This window comes from Somniosus microcephalus, chromosome 5 (genome assembly GCF_052327205.1).
Source record: "Somniosus microcephalus isolate GS21.2 chromosome 5, FLI_Smic_1.0, whole genome shotgun sequence".
NCBI lineage: Eukaryota > Metazoa > Chordata > Chondrichthyes > Squaliformes > Somniosidae > Somniosus > Somniosus microcephalus.
Window position 1 is genome coordinate 60731442 of NC_140991.1, and position 13664 is coordinate 60745105.

General features: G+C 50.1%; 1 long non-coding RNA gene across 3 annotated transcripts in view; it reads left to right on the plus strand.

The window, feature by feature from the left end:
- Positions 1–5888, plus strand: part of LOC147117063 (uncharacterized) — a 28170-nt gene extending 22282 nt beyond the window's left edge. For all 3 annotated transcript variants that reach the window (XR_015078361.1, XR_015078360.1, XR_015078362.1), the window contains one exon: positions 5438–5888. This is a non-coding gene — a long non-coding RNA (uncharacterized LOC147117063). The remainder of the gene's footprint in view (positions 1–5437) is intronic.
- Positions 5889–13664: the final 7776 nt, after the last annotated feature.

Below are 13664 nucleotides of genomic sequence, written 5' to 3' on the forward strand. Positions count from 1 at the left end.
ATTTTTTCCCTAGTTATCCTCTTACCCTTAATATACTTATAAAACATCTTCGGATTTTCCTTTATTTTGCTCGCCAGTGCTATTTCATGGCCCCTCCTTGATCTCCTAATTTCTTTTTTAAGTATCCCCCTGCACTTTTTGTACTCCTCTAGGGCTTCCTCCGTCTTTAGCCTTTTGTATCTACCAAAAGCCCTCCTTTTTTTCCTAATCCATTCTCGTATATCCCCAGACATCCAAGGTTCCCTGTGGTTTTTGGAACCACTCTTGACCTTTACGGGAACATGTTGCCATTGTATGATCTCAATCTCCCTTCTGAAAGCCTCCCATTGCTGCGATGCGGATTTTCCTACAAGTAGCTGATCCCAGTCCATTTTGGCCAGATCCTGCCTTATCCTATTAAAATCGGCCTTCCCCCAATTTAGAACCTTTATTCCCGGCCCATCCCTGTCCTTTTCCATGACCACCTTAAATCTTACCATATTATGGTCACTATCACCAAAGTGCTCACCTACTAGCACTTTTTCCACTTGGCCGGCCACATTCCCTAGAATTAGGTCCAGTACCGCCCCCTCTCTTGTAGGACTTTCTACATGCTGGCTCAAAAAGCTCTCCTGGATGCACTTTAAGAATTCTACACCCTCTGAGCCTTTCACACTCTGACTATCCCAATTAATATTGGGGAAGTTGAAATCCCCCATTATTATTACCCTATTATTTGCACATTTCTCTGAGATTTGCCTACATATCTGTTCCTCTATCTCCCCCTGACTGTTTGGAGGCCTATAGTACACTCCCAGCAAAGTGCTTGCCCCCTTTTTGTTTTTAAGCTCCACCCATATGGCCTCATTAGAGGACCCTGCTAATATATCATCCCTCCTTACTGCAGTAATTGACTCCTTAATTAATATTGCGACACCCCCTCCTCTTATACCTCCCCCTCTGTCTCGCTTGAAGATTCTGTACCCCGGAATATTGAGCCGCCAGTCTTGCCCCTCCCTCAACCATGTCTCCGTGATGGCAACAATATCATACTCCCATGTGTTTACCAACACCTTCAGTTCATCCACCTTATTTGCAAGACTCCTTGCATTAAAATAGATGCCATCCAGCCTTGCCCTTATATATTTGCCCTGTCTACCAAGCTGATTTGTTTTATTCTCTATAATTGGCAGCACATCACCCCCTATTTCAGCTCCCCTCTGTATCCCATCCCCCTGCCAAGTTATTTTAAACCCCCCCCAACAGTGCTAGCAAACCTCCCCGCAAGGATATTTGTCCCGCTCTGGTTCAGGTGCAACCCGTCCGACTTGTACAAGTCCCACCTTTCCCAGAAGCAGGCCCAGTGATCCAGGAAAGTAAAACCCTCCCCCCTACACCAACTCTTTAGCCACGCATTCATCTGCTCTATCCTCCCATTCCTATACTTACTAGCACGTGGCACTGGGAGTAATCCAGAGATTACAACCTTTGAGGTCCTGCTCTTTAATCTGTTACCTAGCTCCCTAAATTCTTGATGCAGGACCTCATCCCCCTTCCTTCCTATGTCGTTGGTCCCAATGTGGACCACGACCTCTGCCTGCTCACCCTCCCCCTTAAGAATGCCCTGTAGCCGCTCAGTGACATCCCAGACCCTGGCCCCAGGGAGGCAACAAACCATCCTGGAGTCACGTTTGCGGCCACAGAAACGCCTATCTGTTCCCCTTACGATAGAATCCCCTACCACTATTGCTCTCCCACTCTTTTTCCTCCCTTTCTGAGCAGCAGAAGCGTCCCTGGTGCCAGGAAGCTGGCTGCTGCTGCCTTCCCCTGGTGAGTCATCCCCCTCAACAGTATCCAACTTGGTATACTTGTTTGAAAGGGGGATGTCCGCAGGGGTTCCCTGCACTTCCTGCCTGCCTCTGTTGCTCCGCCTGATGGTCACCCCCTGTGCAGCCCTACCCTGAGGTGTGAACAACTCGCTAAACGTGCTATCCACGACCCTCTCAGCATCGCGCATGCTCCAAAATTCATCCACCCGCAGCTCGAGCGCCGCAATGCGGTCTACAAGTAGCTGCAGCTGGATGCATTTCCCGCACACATGGTCGTCAGGGACACTGGCAGCGTCCCTGATTTCCCACATGGAGCAAGAGGAGCAGAACACGGGCCTGAGCTCTCCTGCCATGACTTACTCCTTTAATTAATTTAAAAATTTATTCAATACCCCAGTTACAGGTATACTCTAGGGCGCTTTATTTACCAACTGTCCCCACTACACCAGAGACCCTAGAAATTTAACACCACAGAAGTCAAGCTTGTATTGAAAAGAGAGAAATACTCACCAACCAATCACTTACCTGCTCCCTGGTGACGTCACACTCTGATTACTTTTTACCTCTCTCCTCTGCTGTTGATTTGGTGTGCCTCACCTCGCCTCGCTGCTCCCTGTGGTCGGGCCTCGTTGGTGGAGCCGGTTTTTAAGCCGGGCTCCGCCTCACCTCGCCTCGCTGCTCCCTGTGGTCGGGCCTCGTTGGTGGAGCCGGTTTTTAAGCCGGGCTCCGCCTCACCTCGCCTCGCTGCTCCCTGTGGTCGGGCCTCGTTGGTGGAGCCGGTTTTTAAGCCGGGCTCCGCCTCACCTCGCCTCGCTGCTCCCTGTGGTCAATTAACTTATCCTCAAGGCTGCTCTGCCCAATTTGATTTGTCCAGCTAATACGATAGTTAAAATCCCCCATAATTATAGCTGTTCCCTTATTACAAGCCTCAACTATTTCCTGATTAATACTCCGTCCAACAGAGTTGCAACTGTTTGGAGGCCTATAGACTACGCCCACTAGTGTTTTTTTCCCCTTATTATTCCTTATCTCCACCCAAACTGTTTCACTATCCTGCTCCTTTGACCCAATATCATTTCTCTGTATTATAGTGATTCCTTCCTTTATTAACATAGCCACCCCACCTCCCCTCCCTTCCTGCCTGTCCTTCCTGATTGTTAAATAACCTGGTATGTTTAATTCCCAGTCATGGTCACCCTGCAGCCATATTTTTGTAATGGCCACAAGATCATACCCATATGTAGTTATTTGTGCCGTTAACTCATTCATTTTGTTACGAATGCTACGTGCATTCAGATAAAGAACTTTCAAATATGTTTTGTGTCACTTAGTTCCTGTTTTTTCCCCTTTTACTACTTTACCTTTTACTCCATACCTTCTGTCCCTTCCTGACACGTTCTGTTTTTTAATTTCCCCACTGCTACCTAAGTCTATATCTGTGCAGTTTTCCACATTGGCGGATAGATGCCAGTGTTGTAGCTGTACTGGAACAGCTTGGCTAGAGGCATAGCTAGTTCTGGAGCACAAGTCTTCAGCACAATAGCCGGGATGTTGTCAGTCTTGACAAGGTGCTGACAAGTTGCTCAGTCTTGATAAGGTGCTCAGTTTGGACAAGCTGGTTGCCCTGTGGTAGCTTGTCTTAAGCTCAGTTTTGACAAGCCGGTTGCCTCACGGTAGCTTGTCTTGAGTTCCTATCTTGACAAGCCGGTTGCCCTGCGGTAGCTTGTCTTGAGCTCAGTCTTGACAAGCTGGTTGCCTCACGGTAGCTTGGCTTGAGTTCCTATCTTGACTAGCCGTTTGCCTATGTGGTAGCTTGTCTTGAGCTCCTATGTTTGTACTGTTTACCTGTGTGATTCTAGTAAAGTACCTTTTATTTAAGACTGCATACCTGCTTCTCGCCTCGTCTGTCTGCACTTGGGTCCAGAACCTACCTCGCCCGGACAGCACGGCCCCGTATCTACACGGCCCCGTTGACAGCCACCCTGACAGGAATACAATTCTGCTGCTGATGATGGCCCACAGCTCCTCATGGATGCCAGTTTTGAGCTGTTAGACCTGTTCTGAATCTTTCTCATTTAGCACGGTGGTAGTGCCACACAACACGAGGGTGTCCTCAGTGTGAAGACGGGACTTTGTCGCCGCAATGATTGTGTAGTGGTCACTGCTACCAATACTGTCATGGACAGATGCATCTGCGACAGGTAGATTGGTGAGGACGAGGTCAAGAAGATTTTTCCCTTGTGTTGGTTCTCTTACCACCTGTCGCAGGCCCAGACTGGCAGCTATATCCTTCAGGACTCAGCCAGTAGTGTTGCTACTGAACCACTCTTGGTGATGGACATTGAAGTCCCTCACCAGAGTACATTCTGTGCCCTTGCTACTCTGTGCTTCTTCCAAGTGGTGTTCAACATGGAGGAGTACTGATTCATCAGCTGAGGGAGGGCAGTAGGTGGTAATCAACAGGAGGTTTCCTTGCCCATGCTTGAAGCCATGAGACTTCATGGGATCCAGAGTCAATGTTGAGGGCTCCCAGGGCCACTCCTTCCTGACTTTATACCACTGTGCCACCACCCCTGGTGGGTCTGTCCTGCTGGTAGGTGATGTAGGAGTTTGGGACATTGGCTGAAATGTATGATTCTGTGAGGCTGTTGAGTGACTAGTCTGTGGAACAGCTCTCCCAATTTTGGCACAAGTTGGTGAGGAGGACTTTGCAGGGTTGTTTGGGCTGGGCTGGGTGTGCCATTGCCGTATCCATATCCGGTCCATCCCATCCGGTTTCATTTTTATTATTTTGTTTCATAGCAATTTGTTACAATTGAGTGGCTTGCTAAGCCATTTCAGAGGGCAGTTAAGAGTCAACCACATTGCTGTGGGTCTGGACTCATATATAAGTACAGCAGATTTCTTTCCCTGAGGAACATTAGTGAACCAGATGGGTTTTTACTACAATCCGATAGTTTCATGGTTACCATTACTGACACTAGCTTTTTATTCCAGATTTATTTAATTAACTGAATTTCAATTCCCCAGCTGCCATGGTTGGATTTAAACTCACGTCTCTGGATCATTAGTCTAGGCCTCTGGGTTACTAGCCCAGTGACATTACCACTATGCTACCGTTCCCTTACCACATGACAGGTGCTGGCAGCTCACCCCAAATTGATTGGGCCTTGGGCCTACATCTTTGGGCACAGAGATCGTTGCCTGTGCCCAGTTTGCGCAGGCCTAGCAGTGTGAACATATTTCTACCCCATGTTCTTCTCTGGTCCTGTTATAGTTAATAATTACTTGGAAAGGGGATTGTTAAGCTTCTCCTAAGTTTATGAACTTAGAAGACTGAACAAATATTAAGCGCCGATTAGGAATCAAGCCTTCATAGTATATGTATTATATACAGTAGACAGCACAATGCATTAAATTATCAGTGGAGCCTGCAACTGTCTTTCATGAGCAGGAACTAGTGAACTTTGCAGTACTCAAAACGCTGCTTAGATGACTTTTCGCTAGCCAAGCATTCAAAAGCCTGTGTCTGTTGGATTTAATTTCTGATTAACACGGCAATTAATTTCCACAGCAAGATCCCTCAAACAGCAATGAGATAACTGACCAGATAACCTTTTTTGTTTTAGCGCTGTTGTTTGAGGGACACTAGGAGAGCTCCCCTGATCATCTTCAAATACTGCTGTGGGATCTTTTACATGCACCTGAACAAACGGAGCCTTGGTTTAATGTCTCATTTGAAAGAAGACACCTCCGCCAAGGCCGCACATCCCCAACACTCCACTGTGGTCACAGATAAAGACGAAATGATGAACAAAAAAAATCTTGAAAAATACAAGAGAGAAACAGAGAGGAGTGGGAATTAAATAAAGAAGTAGACAATCCCAACCTCCACAGTGGATGTGGCTAATAAACTTATTTGTCTCTGTTTGCTATGTGATACTGAGCATTCATATTTGCACATGAATAGTTTGTGGTTTTTTTGTTTTTAAACACTGTGAAAGTAAATATGACTTGATTGTAAATATATACCTGAAAATACTTTTAATTAAAAAGAGAACCGTTATGAAAAAATTAAAAGGGATAAAGTAAGTGTATTATATAAACATTTACAGCAGGAAATGCACAGAACCTTCAATCCTTCCAAACTTCTTCATAATCAGAACTCAGTTCATGGTAAAAGCAGAATATTGTTTGTTCCACTTCATGTGGGAGGTGAGCTCTGATTTGTTGTTATAGGTGAGGAAGTGATTGGGAGGGACTTTAAGACAGTTTCAAACAAGCAACTGAGTGTTGCACTGTCCTCTGAGGCTAGAATTTCTGTGGGGGTGCTCCCGATTCCCACCATAACTTTGACAAAATCCCTGGAGAAATGGCATAAAGAGCTAAAAATAGTCATTAATGCATTTTTTTCTTATGGGGTTCTGTTAGGGACTGAATCTCCTTACTTATAAGTTATTGCGCAAGATAATAGGGATCAAAGGCACTTATTCACTTTCATAAGAATTAAGCATACAATGATAATTATCACCATTAACTACACATATACAATGATAACCATTATTAAGAATAATTACACCTATATTTGAGACTTACGGTAAGAACGAATTACCGGAGAATTCACTGTGTCACACATTTTGAACTCTAGGGCAACAGTTGGCTAGGCCTTGTCAGATTCTAAAAAATCTGTTCCACTTACCCACCTTTTAAACGTTTCTTTCACCCTGGCTATGTGAGAATCCCCCTGTTTCCACATTACCTCATCCAATTAGTTGCAATAACTTCAATTTTAACAAGAATCACTCCCCAAGCCTTCACCTTGACTGAACTGTCAATCAAGTCATTCAACTGCAGACAGTTACAGGGACCCAAGACTCTCCGACAGGCAAGTTATCACTTGCCTTGCGCAGATGTGTCCTTGGAGGAGTTAATCCCTAGGAGGACAGTTGAGATATCGATGGGCTCGGACAAAGGAAGCTTGTAGCTGAATGCTTATCAGTTAAAGTCTCTGTCTGGTAAGTTTTAATTCCTACTCAACATTTCACTGGAAACAAAACAGACATTTCCGGCCTCCTAACAGAAACTTACTTAGCAGGCAAAAGCCAGAAATTAAAGAAATTAATATAAAAGAAATCAATATTAACCCATTTATTAGAGTTCTGCCAACGTTACGGCAGGAGATCGGGAGAATGCCACAGAAATTCTACTCCCTTATCTTTTGGTCGTGAGTTGTCAGCTTGGCTCAGTTGGTGGCACTTTTGCTTCCGGGTCAGAAGGTGCTGGGTTTAATCAGAACACTCAACTTCAGCACATATTCTAGATTGGCATTCTTACGCAGGACTGAGAGAGTTCTGCATTGTCAGAGGTGCCATCTTTCAGGTGAGGCATTATACTAAGCTTCTGCCCACCTGTTTAGGGATGATATAAGAACAACAACAACTTGCATTTATATAGTGCCTTTAACATAGTAAAATGTCCTAACCTATCGGAAGTTAAAATATAGCCACCACCACCCTCGTTCAGGTGTTCAGAGATATGGGGAACGAGCGGGGGAGTGGGACTAACTGGATTGCTCTTCAAAAGAGATGGCACAGACTCGATGGGCTGAATGGCCTCCTTCTGTGCTGTACTATTCTATGATTCTAGGATTCTACAGGTTGTAATTAGTGAAGTGCCGCAAGGATCAGTGCTTAGGCCTCAGCTATTTACAATCTATGTCAGTGACTTAGATGAGGGAACCGAGTGTAATATGTCCAAATTTGCTGACAATACAAAGCTAGGTAGGAAAGTAAGTTGTGAGGGGGATAAAAAGAGGCTGCAAAGTGATATAAACCGGTTAATGTTAGTGTTCAGAGGGATTTGGGGGTCCTTGTACATGAATCATGGAAAGTTGACATGCAGATACAGCAAGCAATTAGGAAGGCAAATGGTATGTTGGTCTTTATTGTGAGGGGGTTGGAGTATAAGAGTAGGGAAGCCTTGCTGCAATTATATAGGGCTTTGGTGAGACCACACCTGGAGTATTGTGTACAGTTTAGGTCTCATTGCCAAAGGAAGGATATAATTGCCTGAGAAGTGGTGCAACGAAGGTTCACTAGATTGATTCCTGGGATGAGAGGACTATCCTATGAGGAGAGATTGAGTAGAATGGGCTTATATTCTCTGTAGTTTAGAAGAATGAGAGGTGATCTCATTGAAACATAAAAGGTTCTGAGGGGAATTGACAGGGTAGATGCTGAAAGGCTGTTTCCTCTGGCTGGAGAGTCTACAACTAGGGACATAGGGGGAGAAATTCAGTATCGCCCCATTTGGGGCGCAATTATCGGCCGGGCGCAAAGTTTAGCGCCTGGCGCTAATTATCGCCTCTGACTGCAAACTTGGCTTTTATCGCCCCTGGAGGTGATTGGAGCGCTAAATCAGGCGCTTCACGCCTCTCTTAAGGCGCTAAGGCCGAGGAGCGAGGTGCTACCTCACAGCGCTGGCGAAGCTCATGTGATGTCAGTCAGCAATGGAACACAGACACACTGGCGCCGACCAGTTCTTAAAGGGGAGTTCTGACGAATGGTCATCGACCTGAAACATTAAATCTGTTTCTCTCTTCACAGATGCTGCTTGACCTGCTGAGTTTCTCCTGCATTTTCTGTTTTTATCTTAAAGGGGAGGGTTGATCTTGCTCTCCATCCACATCCTGCTCATTGCAGCCTTGAATCTCAGCCTGAATCTCAGCCTGGAAAGACCTGTACAATCAAATCTGCTGGAAAGAACAATGGAGAGAACCAGGGGAAGAGCTCAGAGTGCAGACCCCATAGTCTCTTCTAAATCGATACAAGGAAGGGCAAATCAAAATCAACCTGCAAAGTGCTGCTCAGTACCCAAAACTCCTTCACACAGCGTTGAATCTCTCTCAGAATGTGTGGCGCAAAAATGTCACCGACAAAAAAAGGCAGGAAGTGGTCGCCTTTAAATAGCGCTCCCCTAGTCCCTTTCTGACAGCATAATGCTCCCCTGAACCTGTCGTTGCTAGTGGCAGGTGGTAAGGCAGGGGGCGCCACTCAATATCCGGTCCGGGGCACTAATGGGGCGTTGCACACTCGACTGACGTCACGATCTGCCGGCGCAGGAGATCGTGGCGGTAGTGTTTAGCGCCGCCGCAAAATGTCTAGTTAATTTCGTGAGCGGCGCAAACATCGCTGCGCCCCCCGGGCGCTAGTTGCTTTGTGCCCCACTTGGCACCCTCTTAAGGTGCTAACGGGAGGCGCAAACAACTGAATTTTTCCCCATAGTCTCAGGATAAGGGGCCACTTAGGACTGAGATCAGGAGAAATTTCTTCGCTCAGAGTGTTGTGAATCTTTGGAATTCTCTACCCCAGAGGGCTGTGGATGCTCAGTTGTTGAGTATATTCAAAACTGAGATAGATAGAATTTTGGGCACTAAGAGAATCTACGGATATGGGGCTAGGGCGGGAAAGTGGAGGAGCTATAACAGATCAGCCATGATCTTATTGAATGGTGGAGCAGGTCCAAAGGGCCAAATGGCCTACTCCTGCTCCTAATTCTTGGCCTAGAAATTCAGTTGCGTGCGCCAGCCGTTAGCGCCATAAGAGGGGTAGATTTCCAGCGCTAGGCACTTAGCGGCCGGGCGCAGCGCGATCTGCGCCTACGCCCAACTTCAGTTGACATTTAGCGCCGGCGCAAAGTGTTTGCGCCCGCTCAGCTGCGCGCGCAGCTTATGACGTCATTTCGTCGTGCAACGCTGTTTGTGCGCTCCAAACCGGAAATTCAGTGGCGCCCGCCCAATGTGGGCGTGGCGCTGTTAAGAACTGTGAAGTGGAACGCAGCAGAGGCCCTGCAGGCCTCGGGGAGCGCTAATTAAAGGGCACTTACACTGAACTATAAAGGCCAGCCATTTTGTTGCAATGACTTTAGTGCTTTGGATTTCTGGACAGAGACCAAGGAACAGACCTTCCTGATTTGGGACAACATAGGAGAGGTATTTTTGGCTTCTGGCCAGAGCTTGGAACTTTCACTCATTGTGATTTCACTGTTTGCAAGTTTATTATGGGGGCTGCATGGGGTTCCAACCCTCAGTTCCAGCATTATGTGCGAAGGGCTCGCAGACGCTGTGTGAGAGGGCCAGCCATGCCTAGACGCAGAGGGGCCATCAGGCGTCAGCAACGTAGGCCTTACCCACTCAGGGAATACCGGCAGCAGGTGTCCTATCTCACCATGACTGCCGCGCATTGTGTTAAGAGGCTGCGCTTCAGAAGGGAGGTGGTTGCAGAGATCTGCCAGCTGCTTCACAGAGATCTGCGTCCACAGCTGATGTGCAGGACGTCTCTGTCGGTGGAAGTGAAGGTCACGGTGGCTCTGAACATTTATGCAAGCGGATCATTCCAAGCCGCTGCTGGGGACATAGCGAACATTTCCCAGATCGCCGTGCATCGCTGCATCCGGCAGGTCACCGATGCCCTTTTCGCAAGGAGACACCAATTCATCTCCTTCCCCATGACCCTAGAGAGGCAGGAGCAGCGTGCAGTCGGATTTGCCAGGATCGCCGACTTCCCCATGGTGCAGGGCGCCATTGACTGCACGCATGTGGCTATGCGGGCACCTATCGACAATGCCGAGGATTACCGCAACCGGAAGGGCTACCATTCCCTCAATGTACAGCTGGTGTGTGACCACAGGCAGCGCATCCTAGCTGTCAATGCCCGCTTTCCAGGAAGCAGCCACGATGCATTTATCCTGTGCCAGACTACTGTGGCTGACATGTTCGAGGCACAGCCTCCACCAAGGGGATGGCTTATTGGGGACAAGGGCTACCCTTTGTGTACATGGCTCATGACCCCGCTCCGCGCGCCCAGGACCCCTGCGGAGGAGGCATACAACGAAAGCCATCAAGCCACAAGGAACATCATAGAGCAAACGATTGGCGTCCTCAAGCAACGGTTCCGCTGCCTGGATCGTTCCGGCGGATCTCTACAGTATTCGCCGGATAGAGTCTCCCAGTTCATCGTCGTTTGCTGCATGCTGCACAACCTGGCTATCCGCAGGACTCAGGCACTGCCACCTCACGTTGGACCACCACCTCAGGAGGACGAGCAGGAGGACCATGAGGAGGAGGAGGAGGAGGAGGAGTACCAGCCCAGGAGGGAGCCACAAGGTCCAAGGGCCGTCCGCCGGCGGCTTATTGAACGGCACTTCTAGGCCCCCTGTCAGGGAATGGCTTGTGGCAATGAACGCACCTGAATGCAGCCGCTCCGCAAGTCCTCAGCCGGTTAACGCAACAACCACTTGAAACATGACACCTGGACAAGCTGAATAAATAGAAAGCTTTATTTAACAAACTCAGGGCCCTTCCCACATGAAACAGAGAAACAGACAAGACCCCCAAAAAACAGTCAAAAACATATCTCACTCCCACAACCTGGGGAGGAATAACAAAACTTGTCAATAACATTTGCCTTCATCCTCGGCCTTCCCAAAATAAGCCCCCGCCCCTCCAGAACACAACCACCCCCATATAAAAAAACATTTGCCTTCATCGTCGGCCTTCCCAAAATAAGCCCCCCCCCAGAACACAAACACCCCCATATAAAAAAAACAGTTGGCAACACGCTCTACTTGGTGTGCCGAGAGGGCGAGTCCTTGTGCAGGCTTCTCCGGCCCCTGCCCGACCTGTTGCTCCGCCTCAACCTGGGCCCTGTGGGTGTGGCAAGGCTGGGGGAAGGCTCCTGAGGGGCACACTGCGTGACGGCAGATGCCCTTGGGGGTCGGCCTAGACGAGGTCCGGCCCTGGAGGGGCCGGCTGCTGACTGCTGCAGCTGTGGCTGGGCAGCATCAGTCTCTGCATCAGCTCGTCGCACCTTGGCTGGGGGAGTGGCAGTGGCGGCTGCAGCAATGGGGGCAAGCTGGCTGATGCCAGGCGCTCGCTGGTCGCCAGAGACACTGGCACTCGGCCGGGCTGGCACTGCAGCAAGCGCAGCAATCTGGTGGAGGCCAGACCGCTGTGCTGCAGCAGGGCGGCGGGTGCCCTGGCGATGCTTCCGTGACACCGCGAGTGTGGCAGAAGTGAGTGCCCGAACTGCCCTGGTCTGTGCCCGCATCAGATCAGCCAGTGTCTGCACGGCACTACTCATGAACTCGCGACTCGCGTCCTGTGCTGCCGCGAGTTGGTCGACACCCCTGGCCTGTGCTGCCGCGAGTTGGTCGACACCCCTGGCCTGTGAGTCCCCGAAAGCGGCCACACTATGAGCCAGGGACTCAATGGCCTGAGGCATCTGTCCCACAACCCCCATGAACTCGTTGTGGCGCCGCTCCGAGGCCACGGACATTTCATCAAGGAGGCGCACCTCCTGGGCGAGGACCGTCTTCGGACTGGAGGGCGGGCTCTCCCTCTGGGGAGAAGGCCGCCGAGCTGCCCGACCCTTCCCGCGTGCCTGGATGCCACTGGGCCCAGCAACTGCCCTCCCCTGCAACACTTCCCCCCTCTGGGGAGAAGGCAGCCGTGCTGCCCGACCCTTCCCGCGTGCCTGGACGCCACTGGGCCCAGCAACTGCCCTCCCCTGCAACACTTCCCCCCTCTGGGGAGAAGGCAGCCGTGCTGCCCGACCCTTCCCGCGTGCCTGGACGCCACTGGGCCCAGGAGCTACACCCGCCTGCAACACTTCCCCCTGGCTCTCCTCCAGGCAAGACGTCTCCCCTCCATTGCCATCCCCTGGCGCAGATGAGGGTTCCCCCGATGTGCCGCCTTCCTCTTGGTCCTCGTCGTCCTCCTCTTCCGAGGGACTGGCACTCTCAGCTTCATGGACCTCCTCCTCACCAGCTGAAAGCAGGAAGGCACAAGAGTAGCTTTAGAGTGAGGACAGGGCGTCAGCGAGGGAGGCATGACTGGTGGCATTATGCGCATTGGTCGGACAGTGGCAAAGGATGTAGATCTGAAGCGCAAGGGGAACGAGAGAGGTCCAAACGGTCATGTCCTTACCATTGGGGCCCAGCACAGGGTCCGCATCACCAATAGCAACGGGGCCAACCGCCCGGCCACGCATGAGTCGAGCCACGCGCTCCTCCAGCTCACTGAGCTCCTGGAACTGGGCACGGCCTCCCCCGGTGACATTCCGGCTCTTCATATTCTGGGCCAGCTTGGCCTGCAAGAGAAAGGACGGCCTCTAAGTACAGTGTGGTGCCCTGTTGTTGTGTGCACTGCCTCCCATGGTGGAATAGCTTGGCCAGTGTGGTGCCCTGTTGTTGTGTGCACTGCCTCCCATGGTCGAATAGCTTGGCCAGTGTGTAAAGTGCAGAAAGTGCTATTGATGATCATGCCAGTGCCATAGCTGCGGGAGGAGGGATGGCCATTAGGCCTTTGAGGTCCCTTTGCCCATAATGTGAGGTGTACATGCAAGGATGAGGAGGACACTGGAAAGGCTACTCACCTTGACCAACCGAGTGAGGTCGTTGTACTTCTTGCGGCATTGGTCACCAGTCCTGGGGACATCGCTGGTGGCTGACACCCTGTGGGCGATTTCCCTTCAGGCTCTCCTGAACTGCCTCCTGGGAGCCTTCTTGCCACTGTCCGGGCACAAGATCTCTCTTCTCTTTTCCAAACCCTTAAGCAGCACCCACAAAGCAGGCTGAGAAGCGCTGCGCTCGTTCACGGGCCTTCTGCATGGCTTCAGGCGCTATTTGGGTCCACCAGCAGTGTTGAGGCCTAGCTGCAGGGCTCCACTATCCAGGGCGTGGCAGCAGACAAATTCGACCCTTCCCCCTTTAAGAGCTGGCCGGCGTCAGGGTGTCTGCTGTCAATCAAAACATGACCGCACCTGCGCTGCGCCCGGCCTCGGCGTTATCAGTCCGCAC